At 33.3% G+C, this 16,049-nt stretch overlaps 1 protein-coding gene across 1 annotated transcript in view; it reads right to left on the minus strand.

The window, feature by feature from the left end:
• The window catches only part of LOC102809942 (basic immunoglobulin-like variable motif-containing protein), a 55,094-nt gene extending 42,695 nt beyond the window's left edge, over positions 1-12,399 (minus strand). The window contains exon 1 of the mRNA XM_085496751.1: positions 12,179-12,399. The gene's annotated coding sequence lies outside the window, so the exon portion shown is untranslated. The remainder of the gene's footprint in view (positions 1-12,178) is intronic.
• Positions 12,400-16,049: the final 3,650 nt, after the last annotated feature.

Below are 16,049 nucleotides of genomic sequence, written 5' to 3' on the forward strand. Positions count from 1 at the left end.
GAAATAACATGGAAAGCAATAATGCCATGTGACTTGTCACCTCACCCTAAATGACGTTTCATTCTCTACTGCCATCATAACCACTGTTCTCAAATACTGTAAAACCATTTTTTTTTCACCAGCATTTAATTTCAGCATTCAATATTTTGAGCATATTAACTGGGTTTTAAGTTCATGCATTTGACAGGAAAACAATGACTTCTATTGTTATTTTACATATTCATGGGGATTTAATTTAGCAGATTTTACTTATCGAAAATAAAACCCAGCAAATAATTAATGCTTTTAGAGTACCATGATAATGATGTTAGAAAGTGGAACACTATTTTGGGGACAAGGACAAGTCTATCTCTCTATCGTTCTCAATGAAATCTCAGAAGTCATTTGCAAATTATGAAATAATTTTCACAATTCGCACATTATTAAATATTTCACACAAAAGTTGTAAGGATGCATAAAGCTTTGGAAATGATCTCTTAAAGTGAAACTTCTATACTAGAGCTACATTTGGATGATTAAAAAAAAATATGCGCCGGAAACATCTCTTCATTCAAGAAAGCAATTTCAATTACTGTGCACAAATATAGCACTTGCTGTCTATGTTTAATTTTCAATGGCCCCCTCATTTGATGTATATGTGGCCTTTAATTGCCTTTAATTCAGACGTGAAGAAATGCAGAATGTCTGGTTAAGACACAATAATTTGCATGAACATCATAATGAATCAAAACACATTTTTATTCTACATCGACAAGCACTGTTGCTATGGAAACCAACAGAAAAAATCACTACAAAACTGACAAGCACTTGAATTAAGCACTCGTCTTATACATGGGTATGTACATGACCTCATCATTTCGTTTCGCATATTCTCATAAAACGAAGGACCATTAACGATTGCAAACCAATATGAGTAGACGTCATGCCCATTGAACATTCTAAAGAAATGTGATAAAGTGATAGATTAGTAATCAGATATCCCTGTGATAGAATCATAATAGCTATTCAGTACCTTCAAATCAGTTCTGATACTCAATTTTGATTAGTACATGTAGTAGATGTATCTATATTCAGAATAACGATACCATCTGATATGAAAATGATAATAATTTCAGCAAACCTCGTCGGTTGTGATGCGTCATGTTCAATATGCTCTGAATAAAACATTGTTCGTACATACAAAATTTAAACGCCTGCTGCATGTCGACTGTTACTTTAATATTTATTGCTCAACGTTTTTATCATATAATAAGTAATTGTTACAAAGTACCTAGACAACCTAATGTCTAGCTATTTTTTATAATTATTTAGGACTACGATTACCAAATATTATCTACTATATACCTAATGTCATCCAGCCTTGTTCAAAGAAAGGACATTAGAAATTTGACACGCTTTTTGATTCATAAAATTAATCATTGTTAAATTGGTACAAGCTGGTCTAAATATCAGAGTAGATATTATTATTTTTTTGTATTCTTACAAACAGCTTAGTTTAGCCTGATACATTCATCATGAAATACCACAGTTCATGCTAACAGGCATAACATCAGAATGCTACTAACGTAAATTAATGATTCATTGACTTCGCTATTTCGCTATGATAAATTAACTCCCCAAGAAAATATCAATCAAATTACAATAAAATTTATGTATTCAAAATTAGCAAATATGAAAATATCAAAATAGAGAATAATATCAGTGAAAATGAATGCTTCTACGGTGACTCCAACAGGTGGTTGTAATATGAGTAAATATTATTTTTTAGTTTGCCCGCAGTTATTCTTGCCTGTAAACACTGCAGTACTACACAACCATGTAATGTCATCTTTATCATGTATCATAACATGTGTAATGTATGCACCATATTTGAACAAAAACTGAAAAAAACAAAATGGCTGTTTTCAAAAAACAAAATGGCTGGCAGTCGGCCATCTTGGATCAAATCCCAAAACAACTTCGAATTCATGTGCACATGTCCAACATAAAGTACTAGGGACGTGCAAAAAATCAACAGATTCAGTCCAGAGGGTTCTCAAATATGACTCCAAATGGACAGACAGACAGACGGAGCCCGAAATAATATATTTTTTTGTATATATTCTAACAACATACTTTATTAACACTTGTATTTTTACTTAATATAATATAACTTTATTTGTATATATGGATCTATTTGACTTGCATCAGCTACCCAACATGTTGAATTTCACCTTTAAGGTTTGTTGCATCATTGACCATTTACAGGCAATTTTGGCAACTTGATAAATTGCTCACATATCCTGGAAATGGACACCTCAAAAGTCTTGGAAATGGAAAACAAATCAACGTGCATATGTGTATCATTATGTTTTATTTAAACGAAATCTGTAAAAGTGTAGTAGAAAAGGGTAGAAAATATGTAACAAAAATAAAATGGCCACCAGTCAACGATATTTGTTTTAATCATGCAAAAAACAATGATGTACATCATACCAACTTTGATCCGAATTGTCCTAGTCATCTCTGAGAAACAGATGAACCACGATAAATGTTTTCAGTAAAACTGGTCAACAGTCAGCTGAATTGACTTGAATCACAAACAAAATATTGGTGCTGATGTAAATTTTGGTATATAAAAAAATTTGAAAAAATCTGTAAAAGTGTACAAAAAATGTATCAGAAAAAAATTAGAAAACAAAATGATCACTGGTCTACAATATTTGTTCAAATCACAAATGAAAAATTATTTGCACAAGATGAATTGTCTTTGTGCAACATTTAAATGAGATCGGTCAATGACTGTCTGAGATATGACTGTCTGAGATATGGATGGATCAGATGGACATGACCCAAATCAATTAATAATTCCTGATTTCAGACTTTTTTCCGAACTGAGGAATAAATATTCACATACATATAAAACAATAGTAGACAGATTGGTCAAATTATCACAATGATGACATTATTCTTGCCTGAGATGAAAGTTCATACACTGGCAGTCAAATTCATGAACCAAAACAATCATACATGGCTTTTTACTTTCCCAGTGCTGAAAACTTTCTCTATCATAAGAAATGTCAAATATTCTTGTCACAAAATGAGTCACTGATATAGCCTCTAGTATAACATATGTTACCATATTTTCTATATAAATAAAAAATGATTATACACTGGATAAGAAAAACAGTCATCTATACAATCCATATATGGACATGTATTGAAGTGATTTGATTGTCTGCATCGTAAATAAGATCGAGTGTCGATCATATCGAGTAATGGCTTGCATATGCAATGGATTGGTTTCACATTTTCTCAACTTACATCACATAGGCTTTTAGTTTGAGATGTTTTAAGAAATAGTTAACAGGAAATACATTCAAATTCAATAAAAATAGTTGTTTTCAGCCCTAACTTGAATAATGCTGACAAATTTGGGGTTGATAATTAACAACTTGCCTGAGGGGCCTCAGCCATTTGCCTGGGTCCTAGGACTGGTCCCCCTTGGATAGTCAAAATTCACCATTTTTTTGATAATCACTATTGTCTCAACCTGTAGTTTGTATGTCCGGCGTACTGTCTTTGTGCATAGGTATCCTCATAATAAGCTTATTATTATACATCTTTTTTTCTTCCAAGGATACATCATGGGAATGCCGAAATCCAAAAAGTTTAGAACAGAATTAGCAAACTTCTCTGTGTGGAGTCTGGTCAAACCATGGTGGCAGCCATGTTTGTTTTCATAATTAGAGAACGCTTTCGCTCGTAATCGTTCCATATTTGGAATTCACATTTCCTAATATGGTAGGATAAAATAGCCTATAAAAAAACACAAAAATAACGGCACACTATAACTTATGACGTTACGGTGACAGATGTATAATTATATAATGTTGTTTAGTCTGAAAATATGGTCTACATGCTGTTATATCTGTTCTGAATATTTTTTTTTGATTTTCCAAATAACAACTGGTTCATTTTCACAGTATATTTAATACAGGCAGACATTAAAATATTAAAAGCACATTAACTATCTGAAATTTCACAAGGGTTAGACAAGGGCAAGATGTAACTTTCATGATTATGAGATAAATTGCTGCCACGGTATTAGTCAGAATGGTGTTTTGAGATGAATTGCTGGCATGCTAGTGGTCAGAATGATGTTTTGAGATGAATTGCTGCCATGCTATTGGTCAGAATGGTGTTTTGAAATGTATTGCTGCCACGCTACTAGTCAAAATGGTGTTTTGAGATGAATTGCTGGCATGCTATTGATCAGAATGGTGTCAGAATGAAATACATGCAAACCTGTGGAAAGGCAAAATACATTTAGTCAGACGACACTTTGAAAATCAATATATGGTGAACTGATTTAGAAGAATATTTTAACGTAAGAATGCATCTTGTTTCATTCAGCCTTTGGATGAAAAGATTAGCTGCATATTAAACAAAAGCTGTCTGAATGTTTATTTCAATATATTATTGTCTTGTAAGTTGAAAAGCAGAAACTCCTTAAATGCAATAGCAAAAAAAACAGAGATAGAACATGCATGTAAATGTACATACATGTGTATTGGGGTAATTACATCAGGTATTGTACTTCATTAACCACAAATGTGATAACTTACAAAATGTACACCGTGTCCTGGAGACATACAAAATTGAAATCAAGAAACCCTGTAGAGCTAGACAATTCAATTTGTTCAGTATATCACAATACAGACAATGCTGCATCAATCTGGTTGTTATATCGCAGTACAGACAATGCTGCATCAATTTTATTGTTATATCGCAGTACAGACAATGCTGCATCAATTTTATTGTTATATCGCAGTACAGACAATGCTGCATCAATTTTATTGTTATATCGCAGTACAGACAATGCTGCATCAATTTTATTGTTATATCACAGTACAATGCTGCATCAATCTGGTTGTTATATCACAGTACAGACAATGCTGCACCAATTTGATTGTTTTATTGCAATACAGACAATGCTGCATCAATTTGGTTGTTATATCGCAGTATAGACAATGCTGCATCAATTTCATTGTTATATCGCAGTAGACAATGCTGCATAAAATTGGTTGTTATATCGCATACAGACAATGCTGCATAAAGTTGGTTGCTATATTGCAGTATAGACAATGCTGCATCAATTTTATTGTTATATCACAGTACAGACAATGCTGCATAAATTTGGTTGTTATATCGCAGTACAGACAATGCTGCATCAATTTGGTTGTTTTACTGCAGTACAGACAATGATGTATCAATTTGGTTGTTTTACTGCAGTACAGACAATGCTGCATCAATTTGGTTGTTTTACTGCAGTACAGACAATGCTGTATCAATTTTATTGTTATATTGCAGTACAGACAATGCTGCATCAATTTTATTATTATATCACAGTACAGACAATGCTGTATCAATCTGGTTGTTTTACTGCAGTACAGACAATGATGCATCAATCTGGTTGTTATATTGCAGTACAGACAATGCTGCATCAATTTTATTATTATATCACAGTACAGACAATGCTGCATCAATTTGGTTGTTTTATTGCAGTACAGACAATGCAGCATTAATTTGGTTGTTTTATTGCAGTACAGACAATGCTGCATTAATTTGGTTGCTATATTGCAGTACAGACAATGCTGCATTAATTTGGTTGCTATATTGCAGTACAGACAATGCTGCATTAATTTGGTTGCTATATTGCAGTACAGACAATGCTGCATTAATTTGGTTGCTATATTGCAGTACAGACAATGCTGTATCAATATGGTTCCTATATTGCAGTACAGACAATGCTGCATCAATTTGGTTGCTATATTGCAGTACAGACAATGCTGTATCAATTTGGTTGCTATATTGCAGTACAGACAATGCTGTATCAATTTGATTGTTTTATTGCAGTACAGACAATGCTGCATCATTTTGGTTGCTATATTGCAGTACAGACAATGCTGCATCAATTTGGTTGCTATATTGCAGTACAGACAATGCTGCATTGATTTGGTTGCTATATTGCAGTACAGACAATGCTGCATTGATTTGGTTGCTATATTGCAGTACAGACAATGCTGCATTAATTTGGTTGCTATATTGCAGTACAGACAATGCTGCATCAATATGGTTGCTATATTGCAGTACAGACAATGCTGCATCAATCTGGTTGTTTTATTGCAGTACAGACAATGCTGCATCAATTTGGTTGCTATATTGCAGTACAGACAATGCTGTATCAATCTGGTTGTTTTACTGCAGTACAGACAATGCTGCATCAGTTTGGTTGCTATATTGCAGTACAGACAATGCTGCATCAATCTGGTTGCTATATTGCAGTACAGACAATGCTGCATTAATTTGGTTGCTATATCGCAGTACAGACAATGCTGTATCAATCTGGTTGTTTTATTGCAGTACAGACAATGCTGCATCAATTTGGTTGTTAGAGTTGTATATCGCAGTACAGACAATGCTGTATCAATCTGGTTGTTTTATTGCAGTACAGACAATGCTGCATCAATTTTATTATTATATCACAGTACAGACAATGCTGTATCAATCTGGTTGTTTTATTGCAGTACAGACAATGCTGCATCAGTTTGGTTGCTATATTGCAGTACAGACAATGCTGTATCAATCTGGTTGTTTTATTGCAGTACAGACAATGCTGCATCAGTTTGGTTGCTATATTGCAGTACAGACAATGCTGCATCAATTTGGTTGCTATATTGCAGTACAGACAATGCCGCATCAATTTGGTTGCTATATTGCAGTACAGACAATGCTGCATCAATTTGGTTGCTATATTGCAGTACAGACAATGCTGTATCAATCTGGTTGTTTTATTGCAGTACAAACAATGCTGGCTGCATCAGTTTGGTTGCTATATTGCAGTACAGACAATGCTGCATCAATTTGGTTGCTATATTGCAGTACAGACAATGCTGCATCAATTTGGTTGCTATATTGCAGTACAGACAATGCTGCATCAATTTGGTTGCTATATTGCAGTACAGACAATGCTGTATCAATCTGGTTGTTTTACTGCAGTACAGACAATGCTGCATCAGTTTGGTTGCTATATTGCAGTACAGACAATGCTGCATCAATCTGGTTGCTATATTGCAGTACAGACAATGCTGCATTAATTTGGTTGCTATATCGCAGTACAGACAATGCTGTATCAATCTGGTTGTTTTATTGCAGTACAGACAATGCTGCATCAATTTGGTTGTTTTATTGCAGTACAGACAATGCTGCATCAATTTGGTTGTTAGAGTTGTATATCGCAATACAGACAATGCTGTATCAATCTGGTTGTTTTATTGCAGTACAGACAATGCTGCATCAGTTTGGTTGCTATATTGCAGTACAGACAATGCTGTATCAATCTGGTTGTTTTATTGCAGTACAGACAATGCTGCATCAGTTTGGTTGCTATATTGCAGTACAGACAATGCTGCATCAATTTGGTTGCTATACTGCAGTACAGACAATGCTGCATCAATTTGGTTGCTATATTGCAGTACAGACAATGCTGCATCAATTTGGTTGCTATATTGCAGTACAGACAATGCTGTATCAATCTGGTTGTTTTATTGCAGTACAAACAATGCTGGCTGCATCAGTTTGGTTGCTATATTGCAGTACAGACAATGCTGCATCAATTTGGTTGCTATATTGCAGTACAGACAATGCTGCATCAATTTGGTTGCTATATTGCAGTACAGACAATGCTGCATCAATTTGGTTGCTATATTGCAGTACAGACAATGCTGTATCAATCTGGTTGTTTTATTGCAGTACAAACAATGCTGCATCAGTTTGGTTGCTATATTGCAGTACAGACAATGCTGTATCAATCTGGTTGTTTCATTGCAGTACAAACAATGCTGCATCAGTTTGGTTGCTATATTGCAGTACAGACAATGCTGCATCAATTTGGTTGCTATATTGCAGTACAGACAATGCTGCATCAATTTGGTTGCTATATTGCAGTACAGACAATGCTGCATCAATTTGGTTGCTATATTGCAGTACAGACAATGCTGTATTAATTTGGTTGCTATATTGCAGTACAGACAATGCTGCATCAATATGGTTGTTTTATTGCAGTACAGACAATGCTGCATCAATTTGGTTGCTATATTGCAGTACAGACAATGCTGTATCAATCTGGTTGTTTTACTGCAGTACAGACAATGCTGCATTAATTTGGTTGCTATATCGCAGTACAGACAATGCTGCATTAATTTGGTTGCTATATCGCAGTACAGACAATGCTGTATCAATCTGGTTGTTTTATTGCAGTACAGACAATGCTGCATCAATTTGGTTGTTTTATTGCAGTACAGACAATGCTGCATCAATTTGGTTGTTACAGTTGTATATCGCAGTACAGACAATGCTGCATCAATTTGGTTGTTATATCGCAGTACAGACAATGCTGCATCAATATGGTTGTTATATCGCAGTACAGACAATGCTGCATCAATTTGGTTGTTATATCCAAGTATAATAATATAGACACTACTGCATCAATTTCATTGAATATTATTTATTTTTCATGAAATAATGCATTAACATGAATTATTTTTGAAAATTTTGCATGTATTTAGATTTTTCCCGAACACAATATTTTGTAGCAAATTAAAAAATTAAAAGAGTCAATGGCTTTATTTCATAGGTCGAAAGCAAGTGAAAACGACCTTATCCTGAATGTCATGTTTTGTGTTTTTTTCAGCGCGTTAAGATTCACTTCTCTATTTGAAATTTTTGGGGAACTAATTCTCCTGATATGCTTCGGGGGCATATTAAAGTTAGCTTGGACTGAATGCATTATATCTAATGCGAAACAATTCTTATTAAAGGTCTTGTTTAGGTAACTTCCTCTTCCTAGTAGCAAAAAGAAATATAAACTCATGCAGAGAAAAAAGTAAAATGCCAGTTTTTATGGCATACAAAAGATATGTGAAAAATTTCCTGGAGGATTGAGTACTTTATTGCTATCTGACGAACTAGGCATAAAAATAAGTGGGGAAAAAATTCCTTGGATACCGTTACCCAGACCTTTTCATAATACACAGATTGACTATTAATTCTGCTCAAGCCAGCTGTGAAAGATATTGCTAAACTAGTGGAAAATCCAATAAAAGTATACAAATACAAAAAATACAAATTTCTCTGCAAAAGTTGGATCAGACGAAGATAAATTCCCATTAGCTACATAATTGATTAAAATTTGTGAATAAAATACAGGATAAATGATGCAGGTTTAATTTCTGAAAGGTGAAAAAGTTCTAATTGTGACTTTTTGCAATAATATGTGAGGCCCAAGGCGGAAGCCATTTACGCTTTATTTTGTATATCTTCTGAGATGACTCAAGCAACTGAACTTTCAAAATAATTTATACATCTGTTTTTTATATCAACATTTGCATTAGAAATGCCCAATCTGTTATATAATGACTGGTATATAGAGCATACAATTCAGACCATCTTCAAGGATTCACTTTCATTGAGACATCAACCATTCATCAGATGGAATGGTACAAGTTTTACTATATTCGATTTTCACAAAGAAAATGACATAAGGTACAAGTTTTTAGCACTGAGAATAGAAATTTTGTGATCTGAAAAGCTTTTTGAATCAGATATATTTGAATACAAAATTACTTTTAAGAATGCATTTCAGAATGTTCAGGTTCACTCAGAAACTTGAGGCTCCTCACTAAAAAAATTGTGAGAAAATAAAGCTTAGAACCAGAGAGAATTTTCACATGCACGTACTTAGCGTATGATTTTATTAGGTTTGTATTAGACCGTCTCACAAAATTAAATTACCTACTTCATATATATCAGATAATAATATTAACACTATTTTATTTCAGTGACCACGTACTTAGATAGCAAAATAAAATCAATACTAGTGAGAAATAAAAAATAGTAAAATTCTTCAAGATGTTGCAGATGATTGCAGGTATTTTTCACACCCAAATTTCAAGAATTATTTTTTTCACATTTTGTAAAATAGTTGCTAAATTTTATCACCATTTTTGATGATACAGACATGTTTCAGATATTGATTTTAGTTTATGATAAAAAGGTTTGTCATTTTTTATAAACAATTCGTGACGAGAGGAGCTGACTATACGAAATCAATTTGTAGATTGTATTAAAAGTGACAATGGCACTCAAAGTGTTAATGTCATTTGTCTGCTTAGTTTGTGAGAAGCTGGACAATATATTGAAAATATGTTTTTTACTTTGGTTTCCATGGTTACAAGAATTTCATCCTATCTATTTATTTATTTATGCATTTAGTTTATTACTATGGATTCTAACAAATTTTTACCAAGTATTCAATTGATTACATGAGTTCACACTGTGATAATATTCTTTTTATATCTATTTGAATTTATTTTAAATAAATCATTCATTGTTAATCGTGTATGGTAATAGTATAGATGCAATACTGTTGGTTGTTGCCCTCTTATAAAAGACATACAGTATAAGATTTCTATAACTTTTACAAGATGGTTTTATTTTATATTGTTCATGAAACACAAAACTCTGACAAAAAAATTATGGTCACTGAATTAATATATCAAACAATCATGAAAATACCGATTTTTGCTGTTTGTCATCCGTTGCTATGGTAAAAAGATGTCACCATATTTCAACATTTTGATGAGTAACATATGGTGAAAGAATCACATGTAGTTATAAGATGAGTGAGACAGGTCACAAATACTATATATATTTTATGAAAAAATGCTTAACATGGATTTCTATGGAAAAAAGGATCAATTTTCAAATAGTTTTTTCTAAGAAAAAATATTGTACTGGGTAATAATACTAGGATTGTCATATCAAAAGTGAATTCCTGGTAAACCTTGGTCTGTTCATCTGTTGTTGAATACATTAAGTACTGTAGAATACTTTATTTTCACTTGGAATTTATTTTCGCTATTTTTGCTTGATAGATGATTCCGTGAAAATAAAATCCAGCGAATATACTTTTTTTCCTATATTTCATATTAAACTCATCAAAAATCAGTGAAAATAAATTCAATACAAAGCTCGAAAAGCCTTTTCAGCGAAAATTAATTCCAGCAAAAATAAAGTATTCCACAGTATTCAAATTGCCCAAACCAAGTATGACAGTTTCCTGGGTGGGAATCACAATGTAAATAAACTTCCTTCTTCTTGATGCATCCATTGTTTTGTTTTTAAATGATCTGAACATTTTAAAAAAAAAAAAAAATTTAAAAAAAAAATTCACTTCATTTCCGGAACATCAACAGGGTTTCTAACTTTGATAATGCAGAAATCCAATTTTTAGATGAAACTGGTTTTCAATTAAATTTAATATCTGTTGAAATTCATTCTATCATAATCATTAGGCCAATATTCACACATTTTATATAATACTGATTCTATTTTTTTTTAATTGAAGTCAGCAACCCTGTTTGCTACTATACTTAACCAAAAAACTAGTGAATATCCCAATAACATGAACATCCACGGAGTGAGTTAACCGCAAAATATATTGAATTGTTTCTTTCACCAACCAGTGAATTTAAAACCTAGTGAATATTACTGCAACATCAAATTGGCTATCATAAATAAAATATTTCCCCAATATGCAGTTCAAAACACAGTAATAATTCACTCACTATATAGCGCTATTATTAGAAAAACATCGTGAATGGCCTTTGTACGTATTTCATGCACCCACAGACAGACAGACACAATTATGAAATAAACAGTAAATATCACTACGTAATACCAAATATTGACTGTTACAACACTTTTATTTAATGAAACATATTTACCTGCGCAAACAATTATGGAATGCACACATTCGTTTTTTACCGAAGTAGAAAACCATAAATCTGAAGCAATGTACTGAAGGAAACGTGTAACTTTATACTCAACGTTACTATAGCTACAGACAAAGTTAGCTTAAATATTTCAATAGCTCGGTGTTTTCATTGAATTTGATGAAATTTAATTATGCATTGTCATTTAATATCAATCGGCAGTAGAGCATGAAAAAAACGCCATCCACCGCACTGCCAGCGGCGGAGCCAGACATCTCGAGCTGACATCTCGGCCGAACTTGTCAAATCTCCGAGGTCACTTCGAATAATTACTGATCATGTTAACTTTAAGATATTCTTACCTGTGACTTATATAAGCTGTTATCTTCAACTTAAGATCGAGAGTGATAACTTGTCATTAGTCGTCTTGCTTGCAACAGATTGCGACTACCACAAGCGCAGTTCACGGAACAGCTCCTAACTCGTAGTATACACAATGTTTATTTTGTTTTGGAAATTCAAATATGGCTTCCACAAGAACTGCGCCTGCGCGGCATCTTCACGGCGTCAGTAGAGCTCCGGACCCCCGGACCTCCCCCCCCCCCCTCCCCCCCCCCCATTTTGACAGAGACTCTGTTAAACTTAAATATAAGATCAAAATTGGGATATATATGTCAAGAATGAATTTAAATGAAGAAATATAACACGGGTATCAACATAAACATAAAACATGCACAACAATAATTATGTTTGTAAACTCTCACTCCGTGCTGAGGGGTCAAAACATGGGACTGAAAGAGCATATCAAGTGCATTTTTTCGCGGTGTCTTGTCTGAATATTCTTATTTTATTATTTCTTCTTTTTTTAATGTTTCAACGTGTTTCCTTGCATCACCTTGCAAGCATTTGTTTTTCTCTCAGTGTCTAGCTTGTATTTTGTTTGATCCACCAGCCACAGTCATGGTTTTAAACGGACGACCCCTAAGTCTAAGTTCTTTTACGGATGCGAATATCGAAGATAACCCTTAGATTTATAACACCTGACTACGATAACATCAAACCACTCGCGCCGAGTACAGATAACAGACAGCATGAACGGACAAGAACACAGCCTGGAATTCTTTGCCACTTCGAATAACATTTAGGTGATTGCATAGCGCCCCCTGTTTGTAAGTTTGAATGGTGAGATATGTTGATGGAAAGGAACTTGAAAATACAAAAACCTACACATACCTCGGCATTAAACTACACAAATCAGGTAAATTCATCGGAGCACAAGAAGACCTCAGAGCTAGAGCAATGAAGGCATGTTTCAAAATGAAACAAATGCTATTCTCAGAAAAACTAACTCCAATCAAAACATACTTAAAAATGTTCGATGCAATTGTAAAACCAATTATGCTTTACTGCAGTGAAATTTGGACGAGCGAGAACATCAATAAATCGCATCTAATGGCAAATCTGTCAACACCAATGGAAAAAGTACAAATACATTTCTGCAAATACCTTCTAAAAGTAAATAGCAAAGCAAGTAATTTGGCAAGCCTACTAGAGTTGGGAAGATATCCTCTCCTAGCATCAAGCTTAAAATATATGATCAAATATTGGATCAAAATTAATAATTCTAACCCAAATTCGCTAGTACATGAAGCTTACAATCTTGGGATACATCTTGATAAAAAAGGAAAAGACAACTGGGTAACAGACATAAAACAAATTTTAGAAAATTTAAATATGGGTAATATTTGGGAAAACCATAAATCTCTTGATGAAAAACAAATCACTGAAACAGTAACGCGCAAACTAGAACAATCCTTTGAAATACATAGTACAGAAACATTACACGATGACAATAAAGGTAAAAACCATAAAAACAAGTTACGAACCTATAGGAAAATTAAAACAGAATTTGCATATGAAAAATATCTCACCACAATCAAAAATCCAAATCATAGAGCAGCTATGACAAAACTCAGAATAAGTGCTCATACCCTTCAAATCGAAAGGGGCAGATATAATAACATTTTAGCGGAGGACCGAATTTGCCCAGTTTGTGACAAACAGGAAATTGAAAACGAAAAACATTTTCTTCTCAATTGTGATTTATACAAGAAGGAACGAGAAATCATGATCAAGAATATTAAATACAATATAAGCAACTTGGGGACGGATGACGAAAAACTTACAAATATACTAAAAATTAAAAATGACAAAACAATCATTGAACTAGGAAAATTCATCCACACTTGTTTCAAATTACGACAAGAAAAAATCTTAAAATGCCAGTTGCCTCAACCAACCGCCAAATAATTTAATTTTATTTTTTATTTTCTATTGTCTTTGAATTTCTTGTGTTATTTTTTATCTTTTTTGTATTACTTTATTGTATTTTCAACTAAGATCCCACTCCGGGATACGGTTTCAATAAAGATTATTATTATTATTATTATTATTACAATTCGACGCACGAGGGCGCAATCTCAACTACACTCAGCTGCCTCATCTGATGGCCGAGTTCTCATTTATATGTTTCTAATAGAAACATGATACATGGTTAAGACTACAGAAATATGAACGCATTTATCAATAACAATAGTAGTTGAAATAAATTTTGCTAAGAGCCACACATTTATATTCCCATTTAGATGAAAACGGGGTGCGGGCATTCCTATTATAACCTTCATTAGAACCCACTGCCCAATTCACACCCTAGAAGGAATGGCAACAGAGCTATGGCAACATAACACCAAAGTTACTTCCTGTTTCGTTGCGTGAACTAAATATGGCTGTCACAAAATGAGCCAAATTTGTGGTTTGAATATAATCGGAATAAACACAGTTCATTATTGGGATGATACTAATTTTTATTCCATTATAGAAACAGGAACGGGTAACAAAAAATGGCCAGCTTTCTCTCCAAGAAAACATAATTTCCTACAAAATAATTTTAAAAAAACATAAGGTAGACCATAATTTTGGCTTCAAGTTAATATGAATGTTTGGCGTCTAGATGAATACGAAGTTGTTTCTGTTTTACCACAGAAGAGGGGCTTTTGTTTTAAGAACAAGACGTCCGTAAATCAGTGAATCATGATAGCATACAAGAAACTCTTAGGTGGACACTCTGTGTCACAAAGTAATATTATCACTTTGAATAAAGCTAAACTCAAAAAAAGCGTGAAAAAAATAGTCACAATGATGTTTCTTTTGTACATTGGCGGCCATTTTGTTTTATGCAACCTGACATATGATATATGATATGATATAGCTTGGCTACTACGATATAAAGACTTTCAGTTTTCGGCATTGTTAAATTCTTTTTATTGTTTTTACTAAGTAAAATCATATTTATTTCAAGTTATTGTTCATACACGAGTTGTTGCACACACTACATATTTTATGATTTAGTTCATCTGTTTTCAGTCATAATTTAAGACAAATGAAATAACAAAAATATCCAAAATATACTAAATTATGTTTGTTTGTAATTAATATTCCCGGAAAATCAGTAATTACTAAAATTATTATTGGTATGCATATGGAATATATTGTTATCAAATATTCTTAACATATTTCCGAATTCACTTGTCAAAATCAATTGTTTTGAGATTTTTTGGCCAAAAAACGAAATAATTTCACAATGTCGGAAACGGAAAGTCTTTATCGTAGTGTTCATGGTGGTAACATTAATTAATTAATAATTAATAGAAAATTGAGAAATCACAAATTTCAAAAACTATAAATATGCTTCTGCCACCCTGGATAACTTTCCACTTTTTCCAAATGATTTTCTAAATTTCTTTCAACTTTCCCGAAGCAAACTATTTACATTCTGTGAAGAATCAATATATTGTTGCCTAGGTTACCACATAAATCATGAATAGGAAAGAATGGCAAGAAACGAGATAACTTTCATTTGTTGACCTGGTTCATTGTTATTTGTAAACATTGTAAACATATGCAGGATACCCTCGCTGTGCAGAATGAATTATGTTTTTCGGAGTGCCAGTGCGTGATTAAGTGGTCTATGCGATACGCGCATTTATTGAAAATAACAATGTACTTAGTCACGGTTTGTGAGAGATGTTGTCAACGAGTTAAATAAATCACAATTAAATGAAGACGTTTATTTAAAGCGGCAGAGTCGTCACCTGCACATGCGTCAGATGGCCATAACGTGTCACTGTTTACAAACAAGCGTCTATCCATGAGCCTTTGCGTTTTTAGCGTGTG

The sequence above is a fragment of the Saccoglossus kowalevskii genome, chromosome 1, assembly GCF_978046115.1.
Source record: "Saccoglossus kowalevskii chromosome 1, keSacKowa6.1, whole genome shotgun sequence".
Lineage (NCBI taxonomy): Eukaryota > Metazoa > Hemichordata > Enteropneusta > Harrimaniidae > Saccoglossus > Saccoglossus kowalevskii.